At 47.8% G+C, this 16,962-nt stretch overlaps 1 pseudogene; it reads right to left on the reverse strand.

The window, feature by feature from the left end:
* Nucleotides 1-16,422: 16,422 nt before the first annotated feature.
* Nucleotides 16,423-16,584, reverse strand: LOC119437918 (U2 spliceosomal RNA; annotated as a pseudogene).
* Between the last annotated feature and the right edge of the window lie 378 nt (nt 16,585-16,962).

Genomic DNA, 16,962 nt, shown 5'->3' on the forward strand with positions numbered 1-16,962 from the left:
GGATAACATACTGGCGCTAGCATGCCCCGAGCAATATGGGTTCGCGGCCGTAGATTTATGACCCGCGTGTTCCAGCGAAGACGTCACGTATGCAGGGGGCGTGCACAAGCTGACACATGCTTATTGTGCGCGTCGCAAAAGCACATCTATAAACTAAGTGGTGCCGGCCTCCCGGTCGATGGCACGTTTTTTGTCTTCAGTGGTTGCGCGATACCAGTGGCGCAATAATAGTCTGAAGCACAGCCTAGATGACATGCACACACAGACATACAAATGGCACACTGAGCCCGCGGGCCATTCATTTGGTCAAGTAACTGTTCTTGCTCAACGCCCGTTAATGCTGGCCTGGGAACGTCTTCTGTAAAGATTTTTTTTTCTTTTACTTTCCATCCATTCTGACAATCGTCAGTGGATCGCACGAAGCCACGCCCCCCACTATCTCAGGGAATGCCCGCTCGCAGGGCGCCGTATATGATTAGAAATGAATACTATGGAAGGACAAAAATTCCGTACGGAACATACGTATGCACACACATGCTGTCCAAGTGTCCAATACATCTCGACGCTGAGGTGGAAAGGCAGTAGAAGCTTTTCGCGACTTCCGAAAACGACTGCGAACACCGTATGTAAGCTTAAGTGTTCCGCCGGCTCGCTACAAGTCTGAAAGAGGTCCTGCAGCGAAGCTGCAACACGCTATGAAGGGGCATCGCTTTTATGAAGGCAGCTAGACCAGTATTTTGTATCAGCGCAGTTAGGAAGTGAAAACGTTTTGTTCGAAAAATCATTTTAATTTTTATTTCGTTTTTACTAGCATGCTGGCAGTGCGAAACTTCTGCGTACGAGGCACACCCGTTCTCGGCATAATGTCACGTTGCTATGCTGCGACCCCCCTCCCCTTCTCTCTCTGTTTTGCAAGTGCGAAGCTTTCATTTCAGTAGGTGAGATGGAGAATGTCGCGAAATGTCCGCTCTAAAGCACCAGGGCTGAGAGGGAGGGAGGGAGGGGGGGGAGCAGTATTACGTGAGAGATGAGGGTTGTAACGCGATAAGCTACGCCATCGATTTGCAGATTGATGACGATCGAGGCTCGCGTATCGCATAAGGCGTAGTCATTGGTAAGAGCGAGCAGTGAAAGCAAATCGCAGAACGATACGCACGATAAGCGGCGGCGGCCAGGCTATAGGGCAGCTCGTGCTCAATACAATTTCTTTTTAGAACCAGCGACATCGTGGAGACATCGCAAACGCAGGTTTGGGCGCACCGCTCCCACGCTTTATAGCAAGTGTGCTAGGTGCTTTGAACGGGCCACACTAACGACAACTAACTTAGCAGAACAGTGCGATAAATGTTTTAAAATGCATTGAAATCGCATCAAAAACAAAGAAAAAAAGAACACTTGGTTGCGAGCACAATTCAAGCAGAAACAGTCATGAAAAAAAAAAAATATCACAAGTCATCTGCGAGGCAACCGGCTATACTGCAATGCGCGACACTGCAAATGGAGAATACGTCGATAACGAGTGTGCCAGGTCGTTGCCAGTCTCATAAGGAGGCCGATCAATGGGACAGTTACCGCACCACGTTCCGCCCCCGCAATTCGATTACTCGTGGAAAGAAGAAAAATAAATATAACTCGTAGGGTGTCTGTGTATCGCATCATTCCTGTATAAATAGGAGTTTACTATATAGGACTGAAATATGAGAATGACCGGCCACCCTCTTTTATCAAAGCGTTCATGACATGCACCGTCGAGTATTGCGACTTCGTCGGCTTTGGCAGTTGCCCGTTGCACTTCAGCTAATTTTCTCCCGACCACTGCTCAACCTGCTCCTAAACTGACTGAAACGGGTCTCCGTGCGTGCATGCATGCATACACGTTTAACACAAGAACAGCCGCAAAACTCACTCGCGCCACCGACTCTATCGCGTTTGTTCTGCGCTAGTTTACCTGCCCATTTTGTGGGTTAGGACCAGATAGCCCCCTCCAGGCAATACAACGCCTCGAGAGGTTTGAATCGAGTAGGCTGCTCCAAAGAAACCTTGATCTAACCACCCTGCGTTTTTTCCCTGATCCCAACTGCCTAGATTAAGACAGAAGGTATCCTAAGCTGCGGCACATAATTTGAATATTTGGCTCCCACAGGCTACTTTAGATCACCGCATGAAGCCAATAGTCACAAAGCACAGTCATATTTACTGACGTAAGGTTAACTCGCAACAGCGGCGTGTGTCGACCCCGAAATATAGTTGCCCAAGTAACTATTGCATTTTAGTAATCAGGAGCACTACTCAGCTATTTTCGAAGCCTGAAAAACAGTGGCGTTTATTGGAGTCCTTTATGCACCGCCTTTTATGCAGCGTGATTCCAACTCGTTTCATAATATCCTCTATCTTTTCCTTAATATTGCCTGGTGGCGTATTCAGTAGCACATTATTTGTGTGCGAAAGAGATTAAAATCTGATTGAGTAAGAATTGCGTCATGGCCTCCACCCCTGCATCCTCACGAGAAAGAACAGAAATAAACAAAAAAGGTGAAGTCACAACAGAAACTCAAAACGGCGCTGCGCTGCTTTTTTGATCAAGAAACACGTCAGTACAAAACACTTTCCAGATTGAACACGCGGGTGAAAGCGACAAAAAGAAACAAAGAAGAAATTGGAGGAATAAAATCTCCGCAATGAAACACAAAGTGTTTAGCGTTTTACCGTTTGAGTAAATTATTCACGGTCAGCTTCATCTGCATATCACTTAATTCCTTTCATAAAGCTTTAGACAGCCGCGTACAGTCGGAGACGGACCAGAGAGAAGGTCCCGGGGGAAATAATCAGAATGCTGCCCGTCAGGTGGGAATAAAAATGGAGTGAACTAATGCCGCCCTAGCGGATTTCGGGTGCCTTTTCCTGTCTGCGTGCAGACATTTCGCTGCTTTGTTTTTGTCGTTGCTTTTTTCGTTTCGGTCGCGCAAGCGTCGGAGCTTTCTTTAAACAAAGGGGAGCGACGTTGCTTAGGGTATACTTTTCTTGAGCTTTTGGTTTTGGGAGCAGTTTAGTCTTTCCGTTGGTTTTAATTCCATCGGGCTAAAGGAATGATTTGGATTTGCATATATATTCTGCTCCATTTTTGCATTGAGAGTTACTGTAGCGGCACTTTTCTCCCTGAAGTTCGCGGTGGAGTGTAAGTTATTATTAATTTTTTTTTGTCGATTGTGTTCGCCCAGAGACACAAAACAACGTGCACACGCATGTGCAGCATTACCATCGACAAAATAATGTACACGGTGGTATACAAACTAGCCCTTTTTAAGTTGATTTCCGCGCTGTGGATATTTTTTCTTTTTTTTTTCAGCAAACATTGCAACACTATTGCGCTATAGTAAGCGGGCAAGGATCATATCTGAATGAATATAATATGACTACCCGCGTACTCATGCAAGCTGTAAAATTTATACAGTAGACAAGGAGGAGGAAAGAGAAAGACAGAAGGCAGGGAGGCTAACCAGAATAAAGTCCGGTTGGCTTCCCTACACCGGGGGAATGGGAAAGAGGAACACAAAGATGACAGGGAGAGAGGAGGGAAGGAAAGAAGGGAAATTAGCGGTGAGTAGTCAAATTTATGTATAAGCGAACATTGTTTAACTGCGCGAGAAAACGAACCACAGAGACAGCGTGGAACAAGGACGGGCGCAGACTTGCAACTAAAGTTTATTCCACAAAGACCACATATAAGTACGACCCAGGCATACACCACTGCGCGTGCACGAATAAATAAATTTAAGAAAAATAAAAAAAAACCTTGTTTATGCCAAACGCAACCTACCTACGCTCGTCAATAAACCTCATCTCACTGTTGTGCAGATAAACTGAGGTGTCGCTGACATAGTCTTGTCCCTTCTTTCTTATATGGTACGCCTCAAGTAGCTCTCTCGCTCGGCTATATCGGCTGCGACACAAAATCTTGACTTTTTCCATGATCGGCTTACACGGGCACGCCAAGCAGTGGACGGGAAGGTTCCTATTCGTTTTATTCCTAATTGACAATTCATGCTCACGCAAGCGTACATTCACGCACCTTCTTGTTTGGCCTACGTAGACTTTGCCGCACGATAGAGGTATCTGATACACTACTCCAACACTGCACTCTATGTGGGAATTGGTGTGCTTTGTTCCGCACCCTTGGAGCCTATCTGTTCTTCTTCCTATGCGCGAGCATATTCCAGCGAGCTTGCTGGGAGCCGAGAACGCGACCTCAACTCCATATCGTTTCACAACCTTTTTTAAGTTGTGGGAAGTCCTGTGGACATAAGGCACAACTTTACGTTTCTTATCTTTGCGCTCCCTTGCGTCTTCAGTAATATTCTTTTCAGTCTTTATCTTCTTAAGCACTGCCTCCGCTACTGGTGAAATGACTGATTGCGGGAAACCTGCTTCTTCTAACTTTACAATCTGCCTGTCAAAGCTTTCCTGTATTTTGTGTGTGCATGACTTTCTTAAGGCTGACATGATACACTGGGTGGCTATTGCCCGCTTCACCGTTTTCGAATGAGCCGAATCGTAGGGTAACAATTTCTTTTGAGACCTTGGGTTATATTTCCAGTACACATGGTTGTCACAGAAGGTTATAGCGTTGTCTAAAAACTGGATATTATTATCCTTTGTTAGTTCATGGGTGAATTTCAACCATTTGCCAAGGCGCTGAAAGATGTGTAGTGCACCTGCCATGGCGTCGTCATACGTGGAACTGGCTTGCTTCTTTAAAAGTACAAGAAAGTCGTCAACATATAGAAACACGGTAATAACCTGGTCACGATCGATCCCTCAGTTTACCGCTCTGTCAAATTCCGATAAGAAAACATTGCAAAACATTGCAATGTTTTCGCGCAGTTAAACAATGTTCGCTAATATGTACCAACTCGCCCAACAACAAGTTCTTCCAAGCTTTATGTATAAGACCGTTTTATCAAGAGGACCGCCTATACCTCTTTTGTCCACGCGATAAAACTGCGTCTCAACTCTATGTGTGCTTCAAAACAAAACAAACTTGGAGAGTTTGCGTTTGCGATTGGTCTTAAAAAATGCATAGGATATACATAAGGACTAAGTGGTGTAGGTGAAACGGTAGCGTCACAGGGAGTAAAGCACCGCATTGTCGAAAGGTGACAGTGATCACAGAAACGCCAATAAGGAAGGGGTCAGGGGCCGAATTCCCAAAGTTTTTCGCTCGTAAGAACTAAACCGGTCATCGGCCGTCCACCTTCACTAATATTACATTCGCAATTGCGATTGGCAGGCGCCTCTTGCGAACCACCCCAGCCTTATGCAAGCTGATTTGTGAATGCGGGCCGCCCAGGGCCCGTATTCTTGAAATTTAAGAATACTGGGGCAATAGTAACATTAAAACGTATAATTTTGTGACGATTAGGAACATCAGGGCTAGTATATTCGAAAAAGGTCTTACGCTATAATTTTCCGTGAGAGCAAATGCCAGCCAGTCCTGATGTTAGACATATTATTAGTGAAGGCAGTTGACCAATGGCAAATAACACTTACGAATGAAAAGTTTTGTGAATTCAGCCCCATGAAATACACTACAGTGCTTTATGCTTTTTTAGGGCCTCGTTGTTTATTATTTTCCTCTGCTTGTGAACATGTCGAGGAGGCAAAAAGGGGAATCTCAAGAATTGTTTTTCCTAAAGAGTTCCACTTAAGCCGAACTGCGTTTTGGAAGGCACGTGCAAAACGAAATGCAGTCTGGGCCATGATAATATTGTTATTTCTTTCTATAATTTTATTCCTTTTGGGGCTTTGTCAATGGTCCGAACGGCATTCCGCATACACTATTACGAGCGACCAAATTCGAAAAGATTTTCGTTCGTAAACGTGCTTTTCCATTGACCGGCCGTGTTCACTGATAATGTCCAACGTTACGATTGGCTGGCAGTTTCTCTTAGAAACAATTCCGGCGAAAGAACTTTTTGTAAATGCGGGCACGGGCTTGGGCGGTCGCACAGCAGCGGATGATATCAAAGGGGGGGGGGGGGGGGGGGGGTAAGCGAAGCCTATCAGTGTGTTTCTTCGGTGTTCCTCCGAACGAATTGCACTGACGAGTACCACGTGTTTGAACCACAACTGGTCACACGCACTGCAGCTGGCTCCGAAATTCCGGTTCAGACACTCGCGTTGAAACTTGGCCGTCGCACCGGTGAAGTTGGCGTTAGCGTTGCCGAGGCGTGAAAGACCGTTGTCGGGTTCCTGGAGGGCTAGACGACGCTGACGGTTGGCCTCAACATCGCGCTCCCTCATCTCGGGGTCCGCCGCTCTTCGCTGACATTTCGCCTGGGCTTCGGAAGCCCTCACGCTAGAATCGGCACGTCGACGACTAGCCCTTTCCCGATCACGTTCATTCTGAATGGATTTCCATGAATCTCTTCAAAATAAAATCCGTTCGTTACGTCAGACAATGAATGGCCCATACCCCGTAAACTCGGCCTGCCCATTCCGACGACAGACGAGAAATGAAATTCTATGATGGAATGATTAGCGGCAACGGAGCCAGATATGGAAAACAGGCGATGACGACGAACGCGGGAGAAATGGCACGAGCCCTTGCCGAGCACGATCCACCTGTGCAGCTCTGAGAGCAGCGTTTTTTTTTTTTTAGCGCTACATCGACGGCGCAGGCTGGCGTATGCAAGCTTCGCTTGAAAAAGGAGCAATAAAAAGAAGAGCGGATAATGTAACACCGTAAGTTATGCTTGTTTTCAATAGAAGTGTGTCTCTAGTTGACTGGTGCTTTCCCGTCTCCTGCTGATTTTCGGTTTTTTCGGTTTTAGCTACGGGACTTCGGTCCCCCGCCGGCAGTGATGAACGTCGACACTGCCCGGTTCTCTCCCGACCTGACCTCGCGTTCCGCGGTGCCGTCGCGGAAGCGTAACAGTGAAATGGACGATGCCGCCAGTGACAGCACGGAACTCTACTCGGCCAGCGGAGAAGACTCCGAAGACGGCTTCGAAGCCGTACGAAGCCGCAAGGCGAAGCGGAGGAGCCTCAGGACACCTTCGCCTGCAAGTACATCTACAGAATCCTATCGGCCTATTGCTCTCGCCAGCTGCGTTGGCAAGTTGATGGAAAGGATGATCCTCACGCGCCTCGAGTGGTTTCTTGAACATTACAATATTTATCCAGACGCGATGACAGGCTTTCGACGTGGTCGTTCGTCGGTCGACAACGTCATTGATCTCGTGTCGTCGATTCAACACCAAAAATCATCCAAACGCATCTCTGTAGCGCTATTTTTAGACGTGAGGGGTGCTTATGATAATGTCTCCCATGAAGCAATTCTTGACGCACTCGTGGCTGCTGAAATCGGAGGCCGCACTTTTCGGTGGATTCGTAGCTACTTGACCCAAAGGAGCTTCTTTGTAGTCACTGAAGATGGTCAAACTACCGACCACTATACCAACCGTGGGGTTCCACAAGGTGGTGTTTTGAGCCCAGTTTTGTTCAACTTGGCTCTGATTGGGTTGGCGGAATCCTTGCCACAGCCTGTCAGTCTGTCAATTTACGCAGATGACATCTGCATCTGGGCTTCCGGAGTAACTCGCCCGCAAGTTCGCGCAAGGTTACAAAAGGCTGCAACGAGGACATCTACTTATCTTCAGAGACAAGGTCTCGGCGTTTCAACAGAGAAATGCGCATTAGTCGCCTTTACGCGAAAATCGATGGCCGAATATCCTGTGTCTATTAATGGCCAGCCTATTTTGTACAAAAAGAACCATCGGTTTTTAGGGATCACTGTTGACCGCGACCTCTCCTGGAGCCCTCATGTATCCTACCTAAGGAAAAGACTCCTCTCGATCAGCCACCTCTTCAAAGCCATCGCCGGAAAAGCATGGGGACCATCGGTGCACTCTATGCTGCAATTATACAAAGCACTCTTTATGGGTTCTTGCATTCTGCATGATCAAAACATACATCAAAACACTTCCCCTTGCGTTACAGCACCCCGGTGTTGTCAAGCGCCCGGAGGACAAACCTCAGAGTGCTTGAGAGCATGCAAGCTCAAGCACTTAGAACTTGTCTTGGCCTACCGCGATGCGCTTCAACAGCTGCAACAATTGCCATCGCCAGGGAACATCCCATCAGAACGTATGTCGCCACAGACACCCTTCGAAATCATCTTCGACACCTTTCCCGACTACAGTCTCAACGCCTTGCTTCTCTCTCTGAAAGTAGACCAGATGCAACTTTTTCAGGCATTGTAACCTCCTATCGATCTTCTCTTCCATCAGACTTCACGCCTGCAGCAAGACAACCTTGTCCTTTATGGTGTCTCCGGCAGCCAGAAGTGCGGCTCTCCATTCCGGGAGTTACAAAGAAGTCCGACTTGCCAACTTGTGCCCTGAATCAAGCTGCTCTACATCTGCTGCATGATTCCTACTCTGATCGTATTCACATTTATACAGATGGATCTTCGACTCTGACCAGCTCTACTGGTGCAGTAGTTATTCCGTCGGCATCATTCTGCAAGAAATTCAAGATCAGCCACGTCACAACATCGACAGGGTCTGAACTTGCCGCCCTCCGTAGCGCTGTGCTTTATGTGGCACGAAAAATCACCAAATAATTGGGCTATATTCTGTGATTCGAAGGCAGCCCTACAGTCACTTTTATCAGCTCTGCGCCGCAGCCCACATGAACAATTGGTAGCAGAGATACGATTACGCTACCATCAAGCGGTGGTCAGAGGCCACGACATTGTATTTCAGTGGCTACCAGGGCACTGCAACATCACTGGCAATGAATGTGCCGACAAAGCTGCCCGTGAAGCACATGCCCAATATGAAAGAATACCAATACCTTTGTCAAGAACGGATGCAGCGCGGCACCTCAGCAGTCTTGCCCATTCTATAACTCTAAGAAAATGGAATACACCAGAGTTTACTAACCGGCGCTTATATGCCATGGACCCACAGATGCAATTGCAACTTTTACCCGGTTTTAAACGACATGATGAAACCTTACTGTGCCGCCTGCGATTAGGAGTTTCTTTTACAAACTCCTATTCATTCCTAATTGGAATGGCGGACAGTGCCAACTGCAGCACATGTGGTATTGAGGAAACCACCAGACATATCTTATGTGACTGTCCTAGATACGAAGAAGAGAGGATTGCCCTTCGGACTGCTTTGGGGCACTTAGACGACAGGCCTTTTACGGAGGAGAAGATCTTGGGCCCGTGGCCTCGTGCGTCTTCTATGTACAGGGCTACAAAGGCGTTGCTGCGTTTTTTGAAGTGCACAAGCCTGTATGACCGCCTGTGATGAAAATCAGCTATGAACGCTTGACTGTACATGTGCAAGGTGTGAACTGTGAACTTCTCTCTTCCTTCTCCTCTTTCAATCCCTTCTCCCCCTTCCCCAGTCCAGGGTAGCCTACCGGGCTCAGCCTGGTTAACCTCCCTGCCTTTTCCCTATGACTTCTCTCTCTCTCTCTCTCAATAGTAAACTTGAGCAGAAAAGTGGGGGGGAAATGAGTGCTTTAAAAGCACAGCATTAACTGTGTAACTCATAGCTTTCGCTACTACGTGTATCCCATATGATCGAATAGTGAGCGTTGAATCCACATCACGTGCGGCAAGTTGAAGATCTCCACAGGCAATGGTTGCAAGAGAGAGAGAGAGAGAAAACATTTATTGTTCATGAGGTGGGGCGACGTCCTCGTAGGGTGGAGCCCGTTCAGGGCCCCATTGGCTCGCGCCACTCAGCGTGCCTGTTGGATCAGCCGTCGCTGCTCTTGCGGGTCTGAGCTCGTCAGCGCATTCTCCCAGGAGGAAGGTGAAAGTGAAGAAATAGGGGAGTAGCCAGGAGGGTGTGAGCACTCCCAGGTGCAATGACATACTGTGGGCTGCGCTCCACAGTATGGACAGTATGAGGGATATTGTGTGGGGTGGAAGAGGTGTAGGTAAAAGAGGCAGGGGAATGAATTGGTCTGTGGCTGTCGCCCCGCGACGGCATCTTCTCGGTTAAGAGATTTGTGTGGTGGCGGGAAGTGCCTCCTGCTATCTCTGTAATGTTGTAGAGTTTCAGTGTAGTTCAGTGGTTCTGTCGGTACGTCATCTGGTTTGGACAGCACTTCCAATGGCGCCCGGTTAGCGAGCTCTCGGGCTACCGCATTAGCGCGTTCATTACCATGGAGAGAAGCATGTCCAGGTGTCCAGACGATACACACCCTGTGTAATGCTGTGGGGTGCAATGATGTCAGGATGCGCTGTGTATAGGGTGTCACCATCCCTTGTGCCTAAGTCCTGCACGCGGTTTGGGAATCAGTGACCGCTGTGATGGGTCCATCTGGTGCCGGTATGGTTGAAGCGTGTACGATGGCTAGGGCGACAGCAGCCTCTTCCGCCGTGCCACTGTCCACAGTGTTGAACGTGGCCGAAGCTCTCAGAGTGTCTGTGCTATCCAATACGACTACACACACAGCCCGTCTTTGTGGGTACCGGGCCACGTCGGTGTAAAGGACCGGTGTGTCCGATGTGCCATCGCCAAAGATTCGAGCCAGGGCTTGAGCTCTTGCCTGTCTCCGGCCTTTATGACGGTCAGGGTGCATATTTCGGGGAATTGGGGCTATGTGAATTTTGTTTCGAATGCTAAGCACGAGAAGTGTGCGGTCTACATGTTGTGCCTCTCTTTGTGTTTGGTATCTTAGACGGGATAGAATGAGACACCCCTGCCTTGTTCGTTGGAGGCGTTGTAACTGGCTGTTAAGGTGGCCTTCCACTAGTTCTCGGATGGTGTTGTGTACTCCAAGTCGTAGTAGGAGCTGCGTGGACGCATGTTGGGGTAGTCCCAGCGCTGCCTTTATTGCTCTATGGAGGAGAGTGTCCACCTGGTTCGTCTCAGTCTGAGTCAGGTTATGGTAGGGGAGGTGGTAGGTTAATCTGCCAATTATGAAGGCTTGCACGATTCGGAGTACATCTTTCTCTAGGGGTCCTTGTCGGCGGTTCGTAATGCGCTTGATCAGAATGGTGGTGTCCATCCAGTTAGTGAGCCTTAACCACGTGCGACAGCGAGTTAAGCGATTTTGTGTTCGCGGACGACCTTACCAACTTTAAAGAAAGAGTAATTAGGGCAGGTATGATGTAACGACGTTTCAAATGATATTTTTTATTCTTATCATTCGCTACTGGGTTAACTTTTGGATAGCTGAAACTCTTTCTTAGACACATTTATTGGTGTGCTGAATCAAGCTTGCTTGTTGTTCAGTGCCTGCTACATTAAAATACCTTCGTCGACCAGAAAGCCGTGTTAAGCTATGCTTAAGGCCAATATTTTGCAATAATTCTTTTCATATTTCAATATTTTTGTCCCTAGTCATTAGCTCACAAGAAGCCGCATTCTAGCTATCACCCAGATAGGCCATTTTGCATTTTGCGGCACGTATGATAAGAAACTTCTAGAATTGGACAGAAAAATGTCTGGCAACAGACTGCTGCACATTCTACCAGAAAAAAAAAAAAGATTTGAGAGTTGTACTTGCGGAAGCAACATGAAGCCACTACTGAAGGCAACATTTCGGCTTACTTCTCTATGTTCTTCAAAATAAACTGTCGCACGTGAAAACGGGTGATTTAACAATTTATAAATGTATACATGGCTGTGCCCCTTCGACTGTATTTAGCGATAAACAAACGAAGGTGCGATGCAGCTGCTCTCCTTCGATTCCCGGCTCTCCAGCACACAAATGATGAGAGCATACTTATCAGACAGACGCACTGGAAAGTTTGGCGCTTTGCTGAGCGAGTACGAGTTTACTTTGGTCAAGCTGTCGTTAAATACGTTTACATTTGTGCGACCTCCAACAGAAAATGCGTTGGCGGGGTTGTCCTTTCGAAACTCCTCAAGTCAACGAACCCCTTTCTGCGCTCATACTTACTGTTGCGTTCTTTTTGCTGTGAATCCTCTTCTTCTGTCTCCAGTCCTGATTAGTGCAAACAAGCCCACGGCATAACATGCACTGTATGTTTTCATGACATTTCTTGCGTGTTTGTTGGGAGGGGAAGATGCGCGCACGCGTGTGTTTGTGTATGTGTGTTCTTGCGCGCGTGGTTGAACTAGTGCACGGAAGGTTGGATTGTGGAGGGAGAGTGTTTGGTCTTATGCGGCCATCGTCCGGAAAGCTGTTAACGAGATGCCTTGTGTACATTGCTAAACTCCCGACACCAAGGCATGCAAAAGAAATGAAGGCAACTTTTTCGGCCGTATTGGTCTGCATTCGTTGACTTACGTACGTAGCGTAGACAGGTTCCGTGCATTGGGATCTACGAAATGGATTTATCGCCCGAAATTGTACAAGATGCTATAAATTGAAGCATGTGACAGATCGAGTCTGTGAGTGAAGGCTCCAAGACCCCTGGACAGCACGCTAACACTATGAAATAATCGGTTACTACGCAGCGATGATTCCTTCGTGTGACGCGTCCGTAGACTAGAAGAATCAGCAGTCCTTTATGCTGGTTCCGAAGAGCACAGCGAAATTTGTCTCTTCCTCAAGCTCACCATGTAACCGCTGCTCTGCTCAACCTCTCTACCCTTAATCTCTTTTCTCTCTTTCTCAACACCATAGATTAAACCGCGGTTTGCTGTGAAAATAAGTGTTTTTTGCACGCGCTTATAACGTCAGCTTCTAGATATCCGCTCGCTGTCAAAAATTAAAGAAAGAAAAAGAGAGAGAGAAATAACTTGAGCACAATAAAAACTGGTGAGCACGAACTATCGTAAAATCTTTAAAAAACTCCATCTTCCGACATCAGGACATAATAGAATGATAAAAATGGCCAAAGGATTCCCCTTTTCTCTTTTCCAAATTATACTTGGGCATGAGTCGCCGAAATATTATGCGCGGAAGCAGAAGTTGCGCTGTAGTAAGTGTCCGTCAGCGGCGCGCGGTCTCGATAGACGGTCGTGCATTACGGTACTCCCGAGTCGACCATTGGCTCGATGACATCACGACGAGAGCAGCCGGGTGGTTGCAACGCCACTTTCATGGCGGGCGCGAATGGGAAAACCCAAGACGCCATCACGACGCTGTGTGGAGGACCATCTATTGTGGGCTCCCCTCTTACCACGTGTGCCACACGCACGGCACCATTTCCCACGCGCTACCAAACCTGCAAGCACCGATGTGCATATGCCGGACACCGTGCGAGATCGGGCTCGAGAAAACAGGCAAGAGCAGGAAAACGAGCAAAGAGGAGCGTGTCGCCGGACGCTCCGTTCTGGCAAATTAGTCACCGGCTGCCACATGAACGGGCCAATTTATTCCAGAAGCGGTGCCTAAAGGAGCGTGCGCCGATGCGGAAAGTCAGCAGCGTTGGCGGCTTCGGGAGTGAGCGGGCGCTGCCGTGCAACAGCGAACATTAGCTGGGCCGCTGACTTGCCTAATTAGCATCTCGAAACGGTCGCCCCAAAGTGGATCGCCTGCGGGCCGCGGAGGCGGTGGTGGCGGGCCGCCACAGCTCACATACAGGGTGCGGGCGCGTTAATCTAGGCGCCCGGCCGACGCCCGACACCGGCTACAAGGTTTTGTTCGAGAAGCGGCGCTCGAGCTTCATGATATCTCGCATCCCTGATAGTGCGCGCCCTTGTAAGCGACATCATGAATCACGCCAGCGTTCGGCGCCCACTAACGCCGCCCTATACAAGAGAAAAAAAAGTACGAGGAAAACACTTCTTGCTTGATAGCCTCATTGGAAGCTTCGATCTTGTGTTGCCGTGGCCCAAACCTCAGTCGTCCATCATTTCTCCCAAAAAGCCAGCCCCACAGAAAGGCTAGCCAATATCATTCTTTGCAGTCAAACAAAGACAGAATAATTTGTGCTGACAGGCGATGAAAAGTTCATATGGAAGCGATGAAAACTTCATAAAATGAAGATGACTTAATCGAGTATATTGAGTTCGGAGAAGCAAACCGGCTGTACTGGGCCCCTACGATAAGGCGATCAGCGAGTATCTCGACCGCTGCACGATGTGTCTCTTGCAACCGGGGCAAGCGTGGATGAGGCCTTCCATGCTTGCTGCGGAGCAATATGGCGAGGACCTAGAGGTTCGCACCACTACGATACCTAGGAAGTCTTTATTCAGAAAACCATGTGCTAAGGTAAAAAATATTAGGAAAATGATCTGTTTAGATTGTTTAGAACGTTTCAGATTGTGTGCTCAAGTGAAAGTCAGAAAGCGAGAGATACTGACGACAAATCAACATGAAAAACACATAGACGAAAAGAAATGTGCTCTTACTTTTAAATTATACTTGTTTGACCCGCCACGGGGAGAAATAGAGGCGGACGTAGGTACGCGTGAATACGCCCGTATTTCTGATAAGTCCGCGAGTGAGTGGTGATGTGTGCCTTATATCCAGCGAGTCTGTTTCCAATAGTATGTCTGTTATACTGCCGTTTTTTCTCGTTTTGGTTTTTTTTTTTTTGTCATTGCAAACGAATACCGACAAGTTCAATTCTGGTTTTTAGATGGTCCTCGAGCAGTATCTGTGTTTCCCTACCAACAGCATCGTCTGCTATCGCAAAACTAGCCCCGCACTATGAGATTGCGCATGTTGTGTTTCTTGCTAGAAATATTAGGAGCGAATATGTTGAAGCCGCAATTATGCAATGTACCACTATATGTTTAACAGCTCCGGGGATGACACGAAGACCAGAAAAGAATTAGTTTTTGGCATTTTCAAAACATATACAACAGATGAAGAAAACACTGATGCCACTACTGGCCCTTATCGGACACTACGGTGCCTCCACGGTAAAACAGGGCCAGTACTATAGGCTGCGATCATTAAGGTGTGAATAAACAATCCAGCAACTCCTTCTCCGCTTCTCCTGCTTCCATGCTCAATAAAAAGAACAACGATGTTCCTCTTCTTTAGAACACTTCTGTCCCACTTAGCACGTCTAGGGGTATCCTCGATTGCCTAGTGATTCAGCGGCACTGGGCCACGTCAGTATTGTCAGCAGAATTTGGTCCGTCATTTGAATACGGCTTAAATGTCAGGTGCGAGAGCTGTGCGTAGTCATGAGAAGTAACACTTTGTCTGAACAATGAAGCGTTTGCACTGAACACTGCAGCCATAATATCATTTGAAGCACTGTCCAAACTTTCGCAATGCGGTCTCTCTCCGCATAACGAGCGTGCAAGCTGTCGGGCTGCTCTGCAACCGCTCCGGCGAGCGGGCGTTGGCCACAGCCTCGGCGAATAACGCTGGCACAGTCGCTGTGGCTGCAACTCCTTCGCGATGAGCGAAAATATTATTCTGGTGGAGACGGAGGGGGATGGAAAGGAAGGAAGGAGGTCACTGCTATGGCACACGACGCGGGCCTGCGGCCCGACACGCCACGGTGGCCCATGGCTTGCGAGCCAACGGGAGTCAGCTGCCGAGCTGGCTTGCCCATGCAGGGCGGAGGCGGCGAGAAGTCTGGCCTGGCCGCCGGCCGAATTACGACCAGCCTTTGACCGCTTATAATTTAATCAGCCCCGAGTTCTCTCCTGCTTATTACCGTTCTCGTCATTATGAGCGACGATCTGTTGCCTTGATTTTCGCTTTTATCCCTCTCCTCTCACTTAGGCTTATTGCGATTTTATTTTGTTATTTCTCCTCACGCTTCCTTTGCGACATTCGCGCCACAGCCTGTGACCTTTTTAACGAAGAGCAAGAATAGCAAACGAATAAAAGTTTAAATTCTGCTCCAGCCCGGCTCAACCAAAAAAATTAAAAAAAGTCAATAGGAAAGAATAGGAATTATGAGCCTGTATTTCACTGAGCAGTTTATACGCTGGAGCGGTTCGTAAGAAAAGGTGCCGACCCATCACGACAGAGAACATATTCTAGGCGATGGCATCCGATTAGTGGTGATGAGCACTTACGACATCCGATATGAGTATTTTTTTTTATGTGGTAAGATACATGAAAGCATTTGTGACAATTATTGACTATTCTGTGTCATGAGCAATTGTCTTCATTCGTGCATTTAAATTATGTGTACGCCAGAAATCCACGGACTTTGTTTTAAGTGAGGAATTCTCGAAAGAGATTTTGAATAAAATCTAACACAAGTGTGTTGGATTTTATAGTTTTTGTTTTGTTTTGTTTAAGCAATGCCCACTGCAAGCATTGATACTTACTTTACTTTTATCCTATAATATCAATCAAGCGAGAACTCGTAGCCGTCACCAGCAAACCGTGAAAACTCCTTTGTTTATTTTAATTCATTAATAATCAACGTATTTTTGTATCCATGCTTTTTACGAACTTTCCCTCTAAAATTATTAAAATAGATGGTCTATGTTGGGAACCATTTTTTTTACAGCGAAGCTGTATATGGCCAGTTTCCAGCGGATCGATGTCCGTAGTACAAAAACGTGGGCCGATCCCGAAGATAGTGCAATACCGGGCCGACTCGCGGATTTGGTGAAGCAGGCTTCAAGGCACCCCGCCAACTTGCAAACATAAGTCCACGTACAACCCGTATCAGATATTGAGCTGATAAGAACAGACACTTTGACCCACGTCGGCCATGTCTACGTTCGCACCAGACACGTGTACGCCATCCCGCGTATTCAAATAGTGCCTACCAATCTGAGTGTCTTCTGTCTCCTGACGCAATGCTCTACGTAGGCTCCTTTTCTCAGTTCTGCTCTGACTGTGAAATGGGTTGGCCGCGTGTTGTACGGTCTGAAGACGAACAGCGTGCCTACCAAGAACGACGGCGTGAACAGAAAAGGGAATGGCCGCGGCTGCGGCGGAAGGAGACCACCGACGATGAGAGCTCCGCGGACGCCAAGCGTAAGCGTGCTGCCCGCCAGGACCATGAGGCGGAAAGAAATGCGAACCGTCCATGTGGCCCCGATCCCGGAAACTTGGAACGTTTCACCGGAGCAACGGTCAATCATCACA

This window comes from Dermacentor silvarum, chromosome 1 (assembly GCF_013339745.2).
Source record: "Dermacentor silvarum isolate Dsil-2018 chromosome 1, BIME_Dsil_1.4, whole genome shotgun sequence".
Lineage (NCBI taxonomy): Eukaryota > Metazoa > Arthropoda > Arachnida > Ixodida > Ixodidae > Dermacentor > Dermacentor silvarum.